Below are 19120 nucleotides of genomic sequence, written 5' to 3' on the forward strand. Positions count from 1 at the left end.
TATTAAATAACATTTAACCTTAACAGCAGTTCTTGACATTCAACAATTAACTATTCTTTATTACTATCTAATACTGTTTACCAACAAAACAAAATGACAAAATTTTAGTGAAGGCAGTGAAACAAATTTCTAATTGGATTTCGAGATATAGTCTACGAAAAATTGATTTCTTTCATTTCTTTTTTTTATTCACACAATAGTGAACTCGTAGTTTTCTGGATACAGGATAAGTGTAAAGCGTTGAGACCTCTATTAATCTCGAATTGGCACATCAAATATGGAGTAAATTCGCTACGAAATTCTGCGTTAATGAAGTAATTCATAAATTTGAAAATATTTCTTACAAAACTTGTTAATGAATTACATTTTCAGTACAGAAAATTCAGAACAATGCGCCTAAACCAACCAAGGAGTTTTTGTGGATTCTGAAACTACAATGCTCACCCTGCGTACGTCCCTGATTTTATTGTCATACTGAGTTTTCTTTTCTGTTGGCATCACCATATTGAAATAGTTATTACAAATTCAGGAGCAATATATTAATAACAGTATTCATCGCGATATCAAGCTTACGCAACAGTATAGATATCTGGAATTGTTATTACACTTTTATTTTTGTGCTGATTGTAAGAATTAGTAAGAATATTTATTCTTTGACATTTGGCATCCCTAACAATATTAACTTCTCAATATTGTTTTTGTCAACAGCGCCATCTCTTTTTCATATTCTGCAACAGGAACTGCTTAAAATCTTCGTAGCATAATTTTAGACTGTTATGTTGGAATATGTATTTCCCGCTTAATTTCACCACATCTAATAAGTTCAGTAAATAAGGGTTGCTGATTGCATTGCATTCTTATTGGGGGTTATATTTCGACAACCGGAACATGACGTCACTATTCACGTTTTCTTTACTCTTCATATTATATGTCAACAACTATCACAACGATGACTTAACAACTACAAACCAGAAAAAAACACTGTTGTTCACTATGTCCTTGTCAACCCTCTAATCTGGATGACAATTGTTAATGTTGCTCCGTAGTTACAAGTTGACGGGCTTATTTTGTTGTTCAATGTTTATGTTTTGAATTCATTGTAGTCTGTGTTGAGTTTCCTATGAACCAAGAACGAACAGGGTGAACATGAAATATTTATAGCTCCAACAGGGCTCAGGCGCAAACTCAACCCAGCAGTAACAACATTTTGACGTAAAATCCTCCACATACAGGAAGAAACTGAGAATATGACAATTGCTGAGCTTTCAATTATGGGCGTTTGTCCGTCTGTGTGTGTGCGCCTGTTTTACTCGCAGTTACCCTTATTCGTTGTACCAGCAAAATCAGTTTTAACTCATTTGTCTTACAAAGCACTCGTCTCTCCTTAGAACCGAATACGTTTTAATTGCATTAACGATTTCACAAAAGAATATATATGTTGAAAAAAGTTAATAGAAACAGGCTTTGAAAAAAGGCAATCGAATTATTAAAATATAACTAAACTCGGGTATTTTTTATTCGCACATTTAGACGTGGTGATTAGTGAACAAATTTAAAAGCGAAAAAATTGGAAAGTGCAAAAAATTTTCCCCCATAAAAGAATAATTACCAAATATGTCTGTGAAAAGGAAAAATGTGTGTGCATTTGTATGTGTGTGTGTATAAAAAGTGTAACCAAATGTAAGTGTCTCTCATTCAGGAAAAAAGAAAATTCCATAGAATTTTCACAGCAATGCCACCACTTTGGTGATGCAATAAAATTTTGAAATGATAGAAAAACGAATGGATAAAGGATATCGAAAATATTACCAACAGTAAAGGATAAAGTTATTTTATTGATAATTTTATAAAAATTAAAAAAATAAGAATATTTTCTTTTTTGATTGCGTACAATAAGTGATGTGTATATGTATGTATATTTACCACTAACATTGAATTGTTGTAGCTGTGGTCCCTGCCTCTGGTGCTACATAGCTACATACATATATAGTTTTCAACGTATCGATTTTCAGAGCCAACCCAACAATCTAAGAGCCAAACGGAAAAAAGTCATCACGGACATCAGCTGAATTTTACTCAACACTAGAACAAGCGCCGCCATAGAAAGAAAATAATGTAAAAGAACCAGTATAACAGATATGCCAAATGATGGGAATGTCTGTTAGATTGGCGATTTTCTCAAATCGAATTAAGCCTTTTCTTTCTTTATTTATTTTTTTTTTGTTTGAGCAGGGAAATAATTAAACTTAAAGGAAAACTGAATAAAACAAACTGAAGTAAGAGTGATGTACAAAACATATAATCTAGACTTGTTAGATAAACATAGACAGTATATATTACACTGTTTAATGTACATATGTATGTATGTATGTATTTACAGATGTACGTTAGGGCATAGATATTCTGTCTATATTAAAGCCCCTTCCATTTGTGAAATGCAGTTTCATTAAATGTTTTTATCTGTCATGTTCGTTGCTAAGTTTATAATTATATAATTAAGTACTTAGATATAAAGTCATTAATTGTATTATAGCGGTCATTATAGCGGTCTTTGAATATTTCAACAAAAGCATGTCAAATTAGAGTTCTCTCAACTACATTTGCTGCAAATTTGGATGTACATAAAAGTAGTATGTACATTAAATCTACCTACTAAGTGATAATTTATATTGAACAATTCCACAGAGGTTTGATTACATTCTTGGTAAACTATTTAGAGGAGAATTGTAAGGATTGACGATCAACTGCACCGTGCACTGACAAAAAAAATAGAATGGAACATCACTTTTTGTTATGAGATACACGTTTTTTGTCATTTCTAGGAGGATGGTGGGAATATGTTTAAGAAGGATCAGAAACACATAAGAATCCTCATACCCATCAACAAATTCCCCAATAAATTGCATTAAAATATGGACCTTTGTGTGGGAAATAATAAGACAAAAACATTTTTCATATTTCATGTTGATGCTGAACCTGAAGTGCAACATATTTTAATTTGGAATCTTTCCCAAAGGCCTTCATACACATAAATGTCTATGATTTGGGGGAATATACATATAAATATGTATTATTGGGGCCAACAACTGCCAACTTCTTCTCAAAGTCAGCATAAAACACGAAACGATAGAATCTTCATTTCTAAATGAGCATGCTTAAGTTCGATTGCAGAAATAGACTAATATGAAGAGATAATTAAATCTCCGAACACTCGAAAAAAGAGAGCAGGCATTGAAAACAATTCGAACTAGAACACCACCGAACCTAAGTTGAACGGACGGTAGAACGAAAATACGAAATAGGGAAAATATGACCTTATTCACCATATTTCCGTATAACTCGAACATACTTTCCTTTGAACCCGGATGAGTTGAGCCTCGTTTCTAAGGAACTGAGCAAGTTTTTAAGAAACGTTCGCTGATCTGTCTCGGCAAGTACGCCCTTCTCCAAAAAAATATAACATTGTTATCAGGTCCGCAAGGACCATCCACTGTAAACCTATACACCCAGCAAAAATCCGGATCCGTTGCAAAGTAATATAACAAGATAAAACTATGTAAAACCATGTAATGAGTACGGTAGCACAGAAGTGTACACCCGATTTTTTTTTGTTAACAATATAAACAAGTAAGAAAGTATAGGTCGGCTTTGCCGACAGAGATATACCCTCCACCTATGTGAATTTAAAGTTTCATCTACGGTCAAAACGAATGTATTTAGGGGTTTTTCAGTATTTTGTGGCATTTTTTGACATTTGAGCTTGCCGACAAAAATCTGGATTAGGACTAAAGTTCAAAAGTGTTGCGGAGTAGCTGCTTAAAGAAATGGACCAACTTGGTCCATTATAGCAGTCGATCTTATTTTGGGAGTCATATCTTTTCGATACATATCGCGCCCACTAGTCATTTCAGTGGGTCATCGTATAAATTTGGATCATGGACTTGTCCACGGAAAACATAATATCGCTGTAAACAGGACCACAACAAACAGCGTCGGTATACATTTCCAAGGATCTTCGAACATACCCTAAACTGCACTTGAACAAAAATGTTGAACTTTTGTGGAAGAGGACCGATATGGGCCATTTTAGAAGTTTGCACAAAATATTAGGAGATCTAAAGTTTGGACCAAATCGGTTGACCCGTTTAACAGATATCGTGCATACCATATTAGTGACATTTTTTAGATATTGGTTGGAAGTATCGGAAGTTGTGGAGCGGTATTGCCCATCTTCGAACAGAAACTAAGTTTGGACAAAATATGACGAAGGCCAAATTTTGGACCAAATCCGTTGATCAGTTCGAGAGTTATCGTGTTCTACAGCTACTACTTATGGTGCCATATGGGTTTTTACACCTTTCGCGCAGTTTTCATAAGACTTTGACTTGCCCCTGAAAAAAATTTTAGTTATTGAGGCAGAGAATGCAGGTTGCTTCAACAAAAATCACAGTGATTCGAGAGCAGGCCTTAAAGTGAACTTATCCGAAACTTTGTGAAAGTTACCCAAAGGCGCGAATAAATACAGCCCATATTCCAACCTGATCTATATCTGGTAGATATATTAGGATGTGTAAAATATGAACCAAATCGGTCACTCCATTCAAGAGTTATCATGCGCACATTTTTTTCTGAACATTTTTGAACTTTTGTAGGGGAGGTACCTCAAGGAGTTGAGCGATATGGCTTATCTTCGATCTTAAGCTAACTTTGGATAAAATATTATGAAGGCCAAATTTTGGACCGAATTGGCAGATCCGTTCGAGACAGATGGACATTGCTAAATCGACTCCAAATGGTCTGAAACGGATTTCGTCCAAACAGTCTTGTGGTCTAAAAACATTATTTCGATGAGACACATTTTGCCCGTATGAAAATGTATATACTAGGGTTATGACTTTTTAACTTTTTTTCTCAAAAAGGATTTCCTGTAGTGAGAATTAATGAACTTTGTCCTATTAATGCCTTAAATAACATTCATTCCATTTTATTATAAGAAAAGGTTCCGCACAAACCACTTTTAATTTTTATGATATATGAAATAAAGTTATATATAATATTAAATGATATATATATTATAAAACGATGATAAAATTAGTTAGAAACAAACGGTTATGTCATTTTGGTTACGTCGTGTGCCGCCATACATTGTTTTCAGTGAAATATCTTATAGTGAGTTCAAAAAATTGTCAAAAGTTCTGAAAAATAAAAACTTTAAAAGCTTTTTGAGCGGAAGCTTTTTTCGAATCCAATTATAATTAAGATTTTATGCAATCTTAGGTAAAAACTCATCAAAATATCATACAGGGATAAGAGGTTGCAAAAAAGTCATAACCCTAGTATATACCCTCGGTAGCACAAATGCTGAGGGTATAAAAACAGTTGGCGGTGCACATGCATGCGTTTGTTCCTAGAAGTTCCCATGATCAAATTCAGCAGAGATCAAAATAAAATAAAAATATGAAGTATGTTGAAATTGAAAACAAATTCCACCTTAACTGTTCTTAAGATAGAACATCTGTTTTTTAGATTATTTTTCAACTTCTAGTGGCCATAGAATAACAAGTCATTCAGTGGTTATGGAATAACTAGTTATTCAGTGCGATATGTCCTTGTAAAAATAATGGGTTAGAAGGGTATTTTGTAAGTACCAGCAAAGTACTACCAAAAAGTACTTTAAAAAAAACATTAGTTAGTAATTATTTTTTGCCGGGTTGTTTTCTTATTAGGACGAAGGTCATTATTTATGAAAGTTTTTAATTAATTGAATTGAGCTAACATGAATTAAGGAGTTTGTATCGAAAAAGCGAAGTCCTACATACCTAACCAATATGCTACGATCGTTTCGCTTTTGGTTATTCAGCTCATCAGGCATATCGGATGTGAATGGTTAGAAGATAAAAGGCTGAGTTTGGGACTTCACTAGCATTCACTTTTTCAATACAAACTTCTTCGGTCATGTTAGCTCAATTAATTAAAAACTTTCAGAAATAATGGCCTTTGTCCTAATAAGACAACAATAAATAAAGTAATTTACATATATACAAATTTGATAAGATGTAGATTAAGTATTCAGAAGCAGTATTACTTTTTCGTTTTAAACTGACTTTACTTTCGGATAGATCGATCTGGGAATAGAATTTATTGAATTGGCGTGGTGCATAATTATAATCATAATTAATTTGAAAATATTGAATTTGAAGTGGTTGTAAGTTTCTTGTTTGTGGGGAGATGCCGAAAGTAGTGAACATTTATAAAACCCTATGCCAAAATTCTATTACGTAGGGTTAATGACAAAATCTTGGAGGATGGTTTCTGGCAAGTCTTGACACAGCCTATATATATATGTATTCTTTCTGCTTTCTAGTCCGAAACATGCCGTCTGTACTTTATCGGAATTTTCTATTTTTCTCTCTCATTAAGACTCACACCACTCGGAGAAGGAGAAGAGGCAGCGAAAACTACTCGAACCTTTATGGATAAATAGTAAGTTGAACGGGCCGTATTTTCCGTAGTAGTTCGATCATACTCTCCCTTGTTCGCATGAGTCTCTTGCTCTTTTCATCGTTCCTAAGGAACTGAAACATGACACTGAATCTGAAATGTCCTAAAGCTGCACCATCAGGATTTGCATCCTTGAAAGGCAAACGAACAACACAACATATGTATGTATCTACCATCACCTGTTTGCAATAAAGTTTCGCTGTTCCGTTTAGGGAATTACGTGCTTCCCAAAAAATACCCTTGTGATCAGGACTACAAGGACAATCTACTGTAAACGTATACATATTCCCGATTTCTAAGTAGGCGTTTAAAAAAAGAACAAATATTTAGATTTGTTGTTGTTCAACAGGACTTTATAGACTAAATTCTGCCTTAACGATCATAACATCCAAAAGTATTTTGAGTCTTATGACCGTTGGTCGTTACTTCAGATTGTCACGTTTATATATTCTTTCGTTCTCGTTTTGGTCCCTAAGCTGAATTTTAGACTCAAATTTATAACTTTTGTTCTGGAGGTACCAGAAGGAGTGAGGGTGAAACAAGTCACTAAATTAGGTGGCGCAATATAGAACAAAAATTCCATAACCCGAATTAAGATTAGATTTTTAACCCAATGATAATTTACTTTGTCCTTCCAATTTTGAAAATCCACTTTTCGATCTCATCGTCAATTGGTTGCTCCACCAGAGCTTCTGACTTCCCGCTTTGAGTATACCGAAAGGAATTGATATTGACAAACAACTTCATTCGCGTTCCTCTTGCCAATTGGAGCTAACTATCTGATGAGTCTCTCTCATTATTTAGCATTGTTTTAGCTTATTATTGAGATGCCATATCTTCAATCTAAACAAATTACAAGGCGATAGACCTATATCCTACTTTACAATAGCTTTGTTCCAGAACTAAAAAGTTTTTACAATTTTTACCACTTTTACACATTTTTCCCGAAAAAGCGTTCCCGTACACAAAAAAGTTGTAAAATGTTCACTTCTCTTTACAATACAAATTTGGGAGAGTAAAAAAATATTAACATGGTTGTCGGCGTCTGATTGGCTGATACGTCGACTTTGACATTTGTTCCAGTTTTTATGACGCATTTTCGATTTTTTCGTTCCCGAACTATTTTAAAAACTTGTGTGTGTTCTCTCTTTTACGAGGTTTACTATAAAAAAGTACGGAAACGAAGCTAATATTTTTTAAGACCTGTTTCTGTATTCATATTTTCAAACAAATAAATAACCCCCCATACCAGTTGCTGATATTATTCGAATGTTCGGCACAACTTTCGACAACGACTATCACTGTCGAATGTTTGGCAAATATTTTTCTTGTGTACACTAGCACGTTGTTCTTTTGTTCGTCCAAAGTTCGAAAACGATATCATTTTCGAACATTTGGTGAATGTATGTATATTGAATTCAGATTTGGTGAATATAGTGTGGACAGAATATTAACATCAGAACGCATGAATAACGGTGGCTTTTAAAAATCATTTTACAAATTACCGTAGCGTTTACGCAACATAAGCTATTTTATTTTTCCTCAGGTATTAAATTTTATGGAATTCCAAATTAGTGGACTAGAACTTTTGTGGAACAACATGGAAAGGCTGCTGTATTACCTATCGAACAAAAAGAAATTATGAAAATATCTTTATTCGTTCAAAAGTTACCGATTTTTGACCAGGAAAGCCGATTCTGAACCACTGTGCACCATCATTTCTGGAAATATAATGTGTTATTTGCCTTTGCACACATTTTCGTTTCGACATACAGAAACAGGCTGTAAGATTTTCTGTGTTTTTCGCAATTTTACATTCCACTCGACAGCTACAAAGCAAGTGAGTGATTTTGACATTCTCTTTCTACATAAGACAGTCCGTTCGAAATAGATAAACCCTAAATTTACATGGAAAAGGGTAAGTTTTTGTGTTTTTTTCGCATGGCTTGTCGGTCGCATAGGTTTTCGTTTGGAAGGAGTTTACATGAACAGAAAATGATTTTTTTCAGTTCAGAAGCGAAAGAAGCTTTTCGGTCGACAAACATAAATAGGCTGTAAAAGACTTTTAGATATAACGCAATATTTCTAGTTATTACATTACTTTTGAGCAAAAGGTAGCACAAAAACTTTAAGACCCCGTACATCATTGTAATTTGCATCAATTTAAAAACCGGGAGTTTCTTGATTTGTCAAATTCTCTAACATTCTTGCGACATTTGGTAGCATGGAAGGTAAATGTACATCCTTACAAACAAAACAAAACAATAAAAGTACCAATTTATTTATTTCAGTTATCTAACCGCTACTTTGATGTAATTTTCAAGGAAGAGGTCAAGAGCTGATTTTCAAGTTTAGTTTTCGTAATTTGCTGGAATATGCCCCTAGAAATTAAAATATTGACCAAAAATAAAATTTGGATATTTTTCCTCAAAAATTATGATCCATTTCACCCGCTAAATACTATTCAATCATTATCCAAAATTATTGGCATCTTCTTTGAACAAAAATGTATCATTGGCTGAGTACACATGCGGCATCAAAAGATGCAAGCATCACCATTTTCGTACTTTTAGTGTTGCATATATTCGTAATATTGTAACAAGCGTAATTTTGTTACAATCACGTCGATTTTACATAAATGTTATGGTTGTTATGGTATAAATGGTTAAACCAAAATTATTCTGAAAAAATTTCTTGAAACAGGTACAAATATTTTTAACATTTCTCGATAAATGTAAATAACAACCAAAAAAATTGTTAGGTAAAAATGTGTATACCAAACATAGGGTTATTAATTCTATGAGATACAGGTAATAAACTCCGGCAATTTGTTTCTTTAGAGTAAGATAACCCCCAATTTATAATACTTGGGGGCTGGATTCTTGTTCTACGAAAATTTGAAATGAAAAATATTTTCTTCATAAAAATGTTCATTTGACATTTATTTGCTTTATAAAAGTTTTTATTTCAAATTTTCCTATAACAAGAATTGAGCCCCTGTTGTGCCATTTTTACAGTGTTTTATTTTACTTGCTTTGGTGTCCGTTTAGTTCATATCTGGTAACCCATTTTTAACACAGTTGCAGTTGACCAATCGAAATTAAAATTTGCACACTTTTCAGATTTGGATGACAATACATGAATATGAAATCAAAACCAATATTGGCCCATTTTTTACAGTGTTTTTACGGTGTTTTAGGTTTAGGTTGCTTTTCAAATCTGGTAACTCATTTTCCACACAGTTGACGTATCGAACTGAAACTTTGCACACCTTTCAGATTTGGATGACAATACATGTATATGGTCCCATTTTTTCCTATAGCCCCCATATAGCGGTACCACCCGTTTTTAGGTATTTTGAGGATTTTATCTTAATTTTTAGCCCGAATCAGCTGTCATTTGGCTTTTGGGATTCCCAATGATACAGACATTTCCCCACCAAAAATGGTGAACATAGATCCAGGTTTTGGTGTAGCCCCCATATAGAGGTGCCACCCGATTTCAAGTATTATGAGGATTTTATCTTCATTTTTAGGTCGATTTGGCCATAACTTAGCAATGGGACCCCCATTTGGTACCGAAATTTCCTCACTAAAAATGATGCGCATAGATACAGGTTTTGGTATAGCCCCCATATAGCGGTACCACCAGATTTCAAGTGTTTTAAGGATTTTTCTTCATTTTTAACCCGAATAGGCTATAATTTGGCATTTGGCATTTCCCAATGGAACTGAAACCCGATTTCAAGTGTTTTAAGGATTTTATCTTCATTTTTAGCAGAATTTGCTGTAATTTTGCATTTAGAGTCTCCAGTGGTACAGAAACTTCTCCACTAAAAATTTTTGACATTGGTCCAGGTTTTGGTATAGCCCCCATATAGCGGTACCACCCGATTTCAGGCATTTTAAAGTTTTTATCTACATTTTCGGCCTAAATTGACTATAATTTTGTTCTCAGTGGTCAAAAAAAAAAATTATTTACTAAAAAGTTAAAAATAAAAAATAATTTAAAAAAATAAGTTTCAGTGTTTTATTTATAAATGCACTTCAAACTAGAAAATAATTTGTCGCTTAGCCTCAATAAGTATATTCTTTCTCATGAAGGAATCTCTTAAATAAAACGCTTGTATTTAAATTATAAATGGTGGCAAAATTAAACGGCAAGCGTTTTATTTGAGAGATTCCATCATGAGAAAGAATATATTTATTGAAGCTAAGCGACAAATTATTTCCTAGCTTTAAGTGCATTTCTAAATAAAACACTGAAACTTAATTTTTTAAAATTATTTTTTATATATATTATGTTTATTTGTAACATACAGGTACAAAATTCTTTAAATAAACAGAGTATATGGTTTATATTAAATAATTGTAAAATACCATTTAATGTACGATTGCATCATGATAGTATTTTCGTACATTTTCTTTCCCTCTATCACAACACAGCTAAAAATGCATCTTGCGATGCATGCATCTTTTGATGCAGCGTGTGTACTCAGACATTGTTAAACTATAACTGCGAACTCTAGCGAGGTTATGGTTACACTACACACAAATAAAACTTTTGGACCACTGTATATACTAGGATGTAATTCTGTTATCTGACCCCGTACATCAACGTAATTGGCATCAAAGGAAGGGAAGGTCAAGAGATCGCCTTCCAAATACAACTTTCGTGGGCGGAATGTGTCTACCAGGAATAAAGATATAAGATATACATTAAAGATTTTACCAATTTTCAGAAAATAGTTTCGGTCCATTTTACCCGATTCGCAAGCTTCTTCTCTGTCATAACCCCAAGCCGTATTTAAAATTTAGCGGTGATCTGACTATTATTGCGACTTACAGAGCAGCTACAAAATTGGATAAAATGTTGTTTTTGGTCCATTTCAACCCCTAAATATTTTACGATCATCGCCAATCGATCGATTTTCACCGTAGATATTTGGTCTAGTGGATTTTTTGCTCAGTACAAACCCAAGAATCAGAAACATGAAGCGCTCGTTAAGGTTTTTTCCTTCCATACAAATCGCCCCACCCTAAAACGTATGTATGGACCAAGCCTAATTTTATATATTTAAACGACTTAAGTCAATTTTTTTATTGGCAATAATTTGACATTTTGGATTCCCAGTGTTCTAAAAAAGTTGTTAGGTTAGTTTAAAGTCAACAAAACGTCGGTGTCCACAGATTGGGGGAACTGCAAAATGTCTTTTTTACTTATTGAAACAGTAAAAAAAGGCTAAACGAAAAACTTGGATCTGCTTTAACGAGTCGACAAAAGGAGTAAAGGACCCAGCAAGAATCCATAGGGTACTTTCGAATGCATCGATAGCATCAAACGAAAAGATGGTACATGGACAAACTCCGGTCTATAGGGTTGCTCAACAATGGAATCAGGGCCAAGGTTTCCAGTACTGTTGTAAGTACTGCCCAACATGCATATATCAAAGACAAATCGGTGGCGATGCAAGAGAAATATGTAAGGCTAAAACTAGCAGCAACATAGAAGGTTGAATCCATTCATAATTCACACTCTAATTTATGATTGACGGAATACTCAGCAGCAGGATAATTGAAAGAAGTTTATACCTGGGAATTTTTTGCGGATTCTGAAACTACAATGTTCATAGATGAAAAAAAATCAAAAACAAAAAAATCGCTTGAGCGTTTTTTAAATAAATCGCGATCAAAGTTCACAGTTTTAGAATTTTTTAGGTTTTCACGATTTTGCTTGGAAACTGCAAGTCTAATTGTAAAAATATTGTAGCTGTGAAAATTCTCTACAAGATTGGCCTTTATGATATTTTCGTAGGTTTTACCATTTTAGAGATATAGAAGTTCAAATTGGGACAATACACTGTGTCTATCGCCTCCTTATAAAATAATGACAAGTCCGGAGCGCCACTTTAAATAAAAACCGCTTACGCCTGGGATGTTTTTGTGGATTCTGAAACAGCAATGTTCATAGATGAGAAAAATCCAAAACAGGAATAAATCGCTGGAGGGATTTTAAAATAAATCGCGTTCAAACTTCACATTTTAAGGTTTATTTTAGGTTTTTGCGATTTTGCTTGGGAACCGATATGGGGCTAAAGAAAATGCTGAATCTTTGAAAATTCTCTAGAGGATTACCGTTATGATTTTTTCCTAGGTTGTACCATTTTTGAGATATTGTCGGTGTCATGCCTTAGTGTTCCATACGCCATTTCTGACTGTCAGGGTTTTCGCGTATGCTCTTTCTGAATTTTTGGTCGGCTTTTTCCTATCTTCTCTAGTTTCCTAGATATCCATCTTTCGGCCATTTCAGGTATGACATTAATATTTTAATAACTTACGAATTTAAAAGTACATTCCAAAAATCAGAACTTTAACCCCCAGTTTATGTATTTCGAAACGAAAATGTGTGCGCATGAAACACACCCAAACTTTAGTTTTTGAAATATTATTGCCTTTGCTTTTACTTCAAAACAAAAAACAAATTTGAAAAACACACTCAAATTTGGTAGTTTTTCTTGCGCATTCATTTTCTTATCGACATACATGAACAGGCTGTAAGTTTCGATTTAGAAGGTTTGAATTTATTGAGGCAAAGATGGGAATTTTTTTTGTCACTTCGTTCCATGTGATTTACATTATTTTGCATTTGTGTCATAAGTGTGGATATGGAACAATTCCACAAAAATTATATTCTTAAAAAATTCTCTATAACTATTTTATTTAAACAGATAACTCTATTATTTCAACAGATAACTCTAACTTTTGGCAAATATGTTCTATATACTATTCCTAACAAATCTAGTCAAAAATATAAATATTTTCTTCAGTCATCTCCAAGCAGTTGTGACGCAAACATTAAAATGCGATTATCTCAAAACGGAAAAATGGCGTATGGAACACTTAAGCATGACATCGACGATATATATGTTTAAGTTGGGAAATTGCAGTCATGACATTGTTTTATAAGGAAACGATACAGTCAGTGAATAGTCCCAATTTGAACTTCTGTATATCAAAAATGGTATAACATATGAAAATATCAGAAAGTACAATCTTGTAGAGAATTTTCACTGCTTCAACATTTTCGTTAGTTTCCCAGCAAAATCTTAAAAACAAAAACCCTAAAAATGTGAACATTGACAGCAATTTATTAAAAATGCGCTCCGGAGATGTTTTTGTTTTTTGATTTTTCTCCTTTATGAACATTGTTCCTTTCGTTTAAAATTGGTTCAAGAGCACCGTTTTAAGGAATTTGATAAACTACGAATCAAAACTATTACTTTTGCTGACGATTCTGACTATCCGGAAGTTTCCACAAGCTCTATCAGAACTCCAGCAGAGTTGGACATACAACAATAATTTGGGGTGAATCCTTCAACAACGGAGCTGGTTCTGTTTACGAACAATATGGAGTTACCCTTGAGCTCTATTTAGAAGCCAAGTATCTCGGCAGACTACCAATTAACGTGGTAAAGGAATGTCGAAGAACGTGGGTGGTCAAATAGCTCTACATTAATGTAAAAAATTCATTGGCAAGGCTGGCGACTGAGACCACATTATCCATTGGATTTTTACGACTATCGTACTCCCCAATTCTTAATTATGGTTCCATGGTGGAATGTTTGATTGTATACATAGGCGCCATTTTATGTTCTGCTTCATTGGATCTTGTAGTGTGAGAACTGGAGTTGCAACTGCACTTCAGCTTAAGGAGATTCACGAAACTTTTGTGGTTGCAAAGAATTTGGCTTGGTAGTCCGGATTATCGTAGCCAACCGAAAAATAGGTAGAACTGATAAGAAACATGAAAAGGAACATAGTTGGATCTATCTACGTAGATAGTCAAACAGGTCTCAGACTATAAGTCGGGGGATTTTGGACTGCAAGAACGCCTTGGGTAAAACGGGTAAATCGATGTCTAATGTTCACGTCCTGGAGACTGCAAATAATGAATGATCAAACGGTCCAATCTCGGAAAAACTACTGCTAAGCCGAGCCAACAAGTCTCCTTTCTGATAGCTATAGATTTAATGAAATAGTCACAGAATTTTATATGGAGGGTATATGGAGGGTATAATTAAATTTGTCATTCCGTACAAGTTTTTCGGTATAGGTCCACGCCTTCATATGACCCCATAGAACGGTACCTCCCAATTTTCGGTATTTTGAAGGTTGTGGCCACAATAATCCGCCGAAATGGCTGAAATCAGGCACTTGGTCCTCATTTGGGTTATTAAACGTTCCATATGTAATTTGGGTCCACGCTTTCATATAGCCCCCATAAAACGTACCTCCCTATTTTTGGTGTTTTGAAAGTTGTAGCTTCAATATTCCTCAAAAGTTGTTAAAACTTGGTATTTAGTGTTCGTTGTGGGTATAAAACTTTCTCCTAGAAACTTGCCGGTGCAAGTCTCCGCGTTAGTATAGCCCCATAGCCCCATTTTGATTCCATCAGAAATAGGTATAGATCGTCTTTTTAATATGGCCTCCATGGAACGGTACTTCCCGAATTTCGGTATTTTTAAGGTTAGCCACATTGTTTTACCGAGCTTGCTGAAATTTGGTATTTATGAAGAACATCAACGAAAGGAAACTTATTTTTCCATTTTAGTTCAATACAACTCGTGGTAGAGGGTATAACACAGGCATGCCAACTTGGTGGTTTTCCCGCTACTTGTGGTGATTTTTGACATGCAAAAACCACTGTTTAGGAGTTGTGGCGATTATATTTAAAAAATCGCTACAGTAGCGATTTTGTCGGTTTAACGTAGCGGTTGTAGCGATTTTACGCAACATTGTTTATTGTCATCACTTTTAAAGCAACGAAAAAGAATAACGGATCCTTCTATGGATGAGTTGATGTGTGTGGAAATAAATCAATGGTGTGCACGGCCATCCACTGGTGGTTTCTGTAAAATACTCTTAATTTAATTAATTCAACAAAACTTGGGCGTTTAAGTATTTTTTGTAAAAATTCTTTAATAATTCATTTGTAGCACGATTTTAGGTAACATTAGTGCTTAAAAATGTCTAAATATGTAATGAAACAATAAGAAAAATTAAATATTAATTCTCTCTTAAATTTTCTCTTTTCCTATTTTGCTCACCATTGAAATAAATGAAAGAGAATTTGTGGTAGAGTAATGTGCATTGATGTCCAAAATAAATGAGAGAGAATTGATGGGAGAGTAATGTCCCTTTGTTAAACAACGGCTGGCATAGGAAAAGACAGAGTAAATTTGGTGTGTTTACGAAGTTGACTGACAAACAGATTTATGTACATCTGTGGGTATGCAACTTGTTCTTCTTTTTGATTAGTTTTCTTTATTCTGTGTACTAACGCGGCTGTGTGCCTTTACTTTTTAGTCTTTTGTGTGTACTTATTGTCTTTATTGTGCAGTCAGTGAAATATTCATACATTTAGATGGCAGATCGCGTTCAAAAATATAGGAAGGCATGGGAATCGGATGTTTTATTGAAGAAGTGGATAAAACCGATAAAAGATGAAGCAAAGGCTTGGTGCAGTTACTGCAACTGTGAACTAAAAGCAAAATATACTGATCTCATTCGTCACACAAAAACTCTGAAACATCTGAAAACAGCAAAATCAATAACAAACTGTAAACAAAAAGAAATTTCGTTTAGTCCCATCGCATCGGAAAAACAAGCAAGCCAGGCGATGCTAGCCCTTTACACTGCAGTGCACACTTCGTTCAAATCCATAGATCATCTAGGGGAAATTTGTAATACCGCATTTATGGACAGCAAAGCAGGAAATATTTCTCTTCATCGCACGAAGTGTGCCAATATCATCAGAAATTTGTTAGCTCCACACTTCATAAGAAAACTTTTGGCCGACTTAAAAGATGCGCGATTTAGTCTTATTTTAGATGAAGGTACGGTTAAATGCAATTTGTATATAAGTACGCATGCATAGAATTATTTTTGAAATGTAATGTGTTATAAATATGTATTTTTGTATATTACATTTTGCAATTTGGTATGGCGTTCACTCACACTACCAATTAAATTTAAAAAGTGGCTACACTAAAATTACTTTTTCAATGTTATCATATTTCTTGCTTATCTTTACTTTTATTTATATTTTTTAATTTAAGGTACGGATATTTCTGTAGAAAAACTCTTAGGTGTTGTCGTTCGTTTTTATAGCAGTCAAAAGCAAGAAATCGTAACGACCTTTTTAGGTCTGGTAGATTTAAATGGTGGGAAATCCGAAGAACTTTTGGATGGCCTAGAAAGACTGTTAAAACTATTCAGTTTGGATTTTAAAAACCTTTTGGCTATTGGATCAGACAACGCCTCTTCTATGATAGGTGTAAATAATGGTTTGTTCAGAAAAATTAAAGACAAATACAAATTGAAAGATCTTGTGCTGATAAGATGCGTTTGTCATTCGCTGCAATTAGCTGTGTGTGCAGCAACAGAAAAATCGTTGCCAACCCATTTGAACTTTTTGGTCAAAGAGTCACACAATTGGTTCGCACATTCATCCGTTAGACAAAAGCTGTATAAAAAGATTTTTATGGTTATTAACAACGATGAAGCCATGCCCACAAAAATTGCAAAGGTTGCACCAACTAGGTGGCTTTCAATTGAAAAAGCAGTTCAATCAATTTTGAAGATGTGGCTCGAATTGAAGACTCATTTTAACATTGTAGAAGACAACTCTTTCGAAGTGAGGTCTCTAAAAAACATGTATAATGATTAAAAAAATTTTATATATTTAACTTATTTAGCATCCGTTTTATCAGATATTCAAAAGGTAAATTTGGCATTTGAATCACAAAATGCTGATCATACAAAACTGTTCACAGATTTGTTTAGATTATTAAAAAGTTTAACTAATAGTATTATGTTGCCAGGAATTGAATTCGATTACCTTGAAGGAAATATAGAACTTGTTCTAAATGAGCACTGTTACCTTGGGTACAGTTTTGAAAAATCTTGCCATGACAACAAAATATCTGATAGTGATAAACAGAAAATAAAAACAGATTGTATTATATTTACAAAGTCTCTTATATATGAAATAAGAAATAGAATTCCGTCAAATATAAAAGTATTAAAAAATATTTCATTATTTAGCGTAGAGAATTTTTTGTCCGTTCAAGGACAAAAAGTAATAAATTTTGTTCAAGAATTTATAACTGACGAGGAAGAATTAAATGAAATAGAAACCTGTATAAAGAATATAAAACTTTGTTCTTGGAAGAATTTAGAACGGACTGATTTGTTCTGGATTGAAATTCATAATTTTAAAAACGCATCAAATCAGTTCCCTTTCCGTAAACTATCTTCTTTTGTATTAAATCTACTTAGTTATCCATATTCGAATGCAGAAGTTGAAAGAACATTTAGTATTATGAATTCTTTTAAAAACAAAGTCAGAAATCGAATAGGTTTGAACACTATAAATTCTTTAATTCATATAAAATATGGTTTAAAATATGACAACGTTTGCTGCTCTACCTATAAAATTCCAAATGAAATTTGTGCCAAAATTAATTCCAATGAAACATACAAAAAATCGGAATATTATTTACACACTGTTCTATTTCCAGAGGAACAAGAAGAAAATGACACAGATTTATTTGATGTTTTGTTTTAAGCAGTGACCGTAATAATTCTGAAATAAGAATAATTTAAAAACTTATTAAAAAATGTATCAAATATTAATTTATTAAAAATGAATTAACAAAAAATCTAATATTTTTAACCTAAATGTATATATAATATATAAATGCATACATTTTAAAAAAGGGCAACAAATTTAAAAAAATATTTTTTGTGAAGTGTATGTATGTATGTCCTTTTATAAAAAAATGAGTTTTGTTTAGTTAACTATTTTTTGTTTAAGTTTTTGTTTGTTTTATGTTCAAGACTGATTAAAAAATATACATGTTTAAAAACATGTTTCCAAATAAATGAATTCAATTCTAAAATATGTATACATGACGTGCGATTTTTTATTTCCTCTCTTTAGCTCTGTTCCTTTACGTTCAAGAATCTTCACGTTTTACAACTTTTTACTCGAAATGCGTTCCTTTACTTCAGTCACAATACAATTCATATGGGAGCAGTTTTAAACTTTTACTACTTTTGCCGGTTTTACCATTTTCAGAAGTAAAGGAACAGACCATTTATGTGTAACAATTGATACTCTCCGCCGTTTTAACACTTTTTTGTAGTGTTTTTTGGTAGCGTTTTTGGTCTTAGTCAGTAGAGATTTGTGGTGGTTTTTAACACACCTTATGTGTAGCGATTTTTGGCTCGGAAGAGTTGGCATCCCTGGTATAACAAGTTCGGCCTGGCCGAACATAACTCGGTTCTTACTTGTATTTTTAAATATTAACTTCAGTTTGTGCAACCATCAAGCTAATTTTTTCTAACGCTGCGTCCTTTTCCCCTTCCTAACATACGTATTTCATTTTAAATTAAACATTATCCAATGTTCGCCGCTAAATAAACTTGGGGGAAATGGGGAATTTCAATCTGTTTAAAGCCTAAAGCAATATGAAATAAATTGCATATGGCGGATGTTGATGCCATTCGACATCATAAAAGGCACGAGACCACGAGGCCACAGTGTTGCATTTAAT

The 19120-nt window shown here is 33.5% G+C and overlaps 1 protein-coding gene across 6 annotated transcripts in view; it reads left to right on the forward strand.

Moving 5' to 3' along the window:
* Window positions 1-1345: 1345 nt before the first annotated feature.
* The window catches only part of sff (BRSK family serine/threonine-protein kinase sugar-free frosting), a 141973-nt gene continuing 124198 nt past the window's right edge, over window positions 1346-19120 (forward strand). For all 6 annotated transcript variants that reach the window (XM_073983488.1, XM_073983491.1, XM_073983489.1 and 3 more), the window contains exon 1: window positions 1346-1680. The gene's annotated coding sequence lies outside the window, so the exon portion shown is untranslated. The remainder of the gene's footprint in view (window positions 1681-19120) is intronic.

This window comes from Musca autumnalis, unplaced genomic scaffold (assembly GCF_047663935.1).
Source record: "Musca autumnalis isolate F117 unplaced genomic scaffold, ASM4766393v1 scaffold_4, whole genome shotgun sequence".
Lineage (NCBI taxonomy): Eukaryota > Metazoa > Arthropoda > Insecta > Diptera > Muscidae > Musca > Musca autumnalis.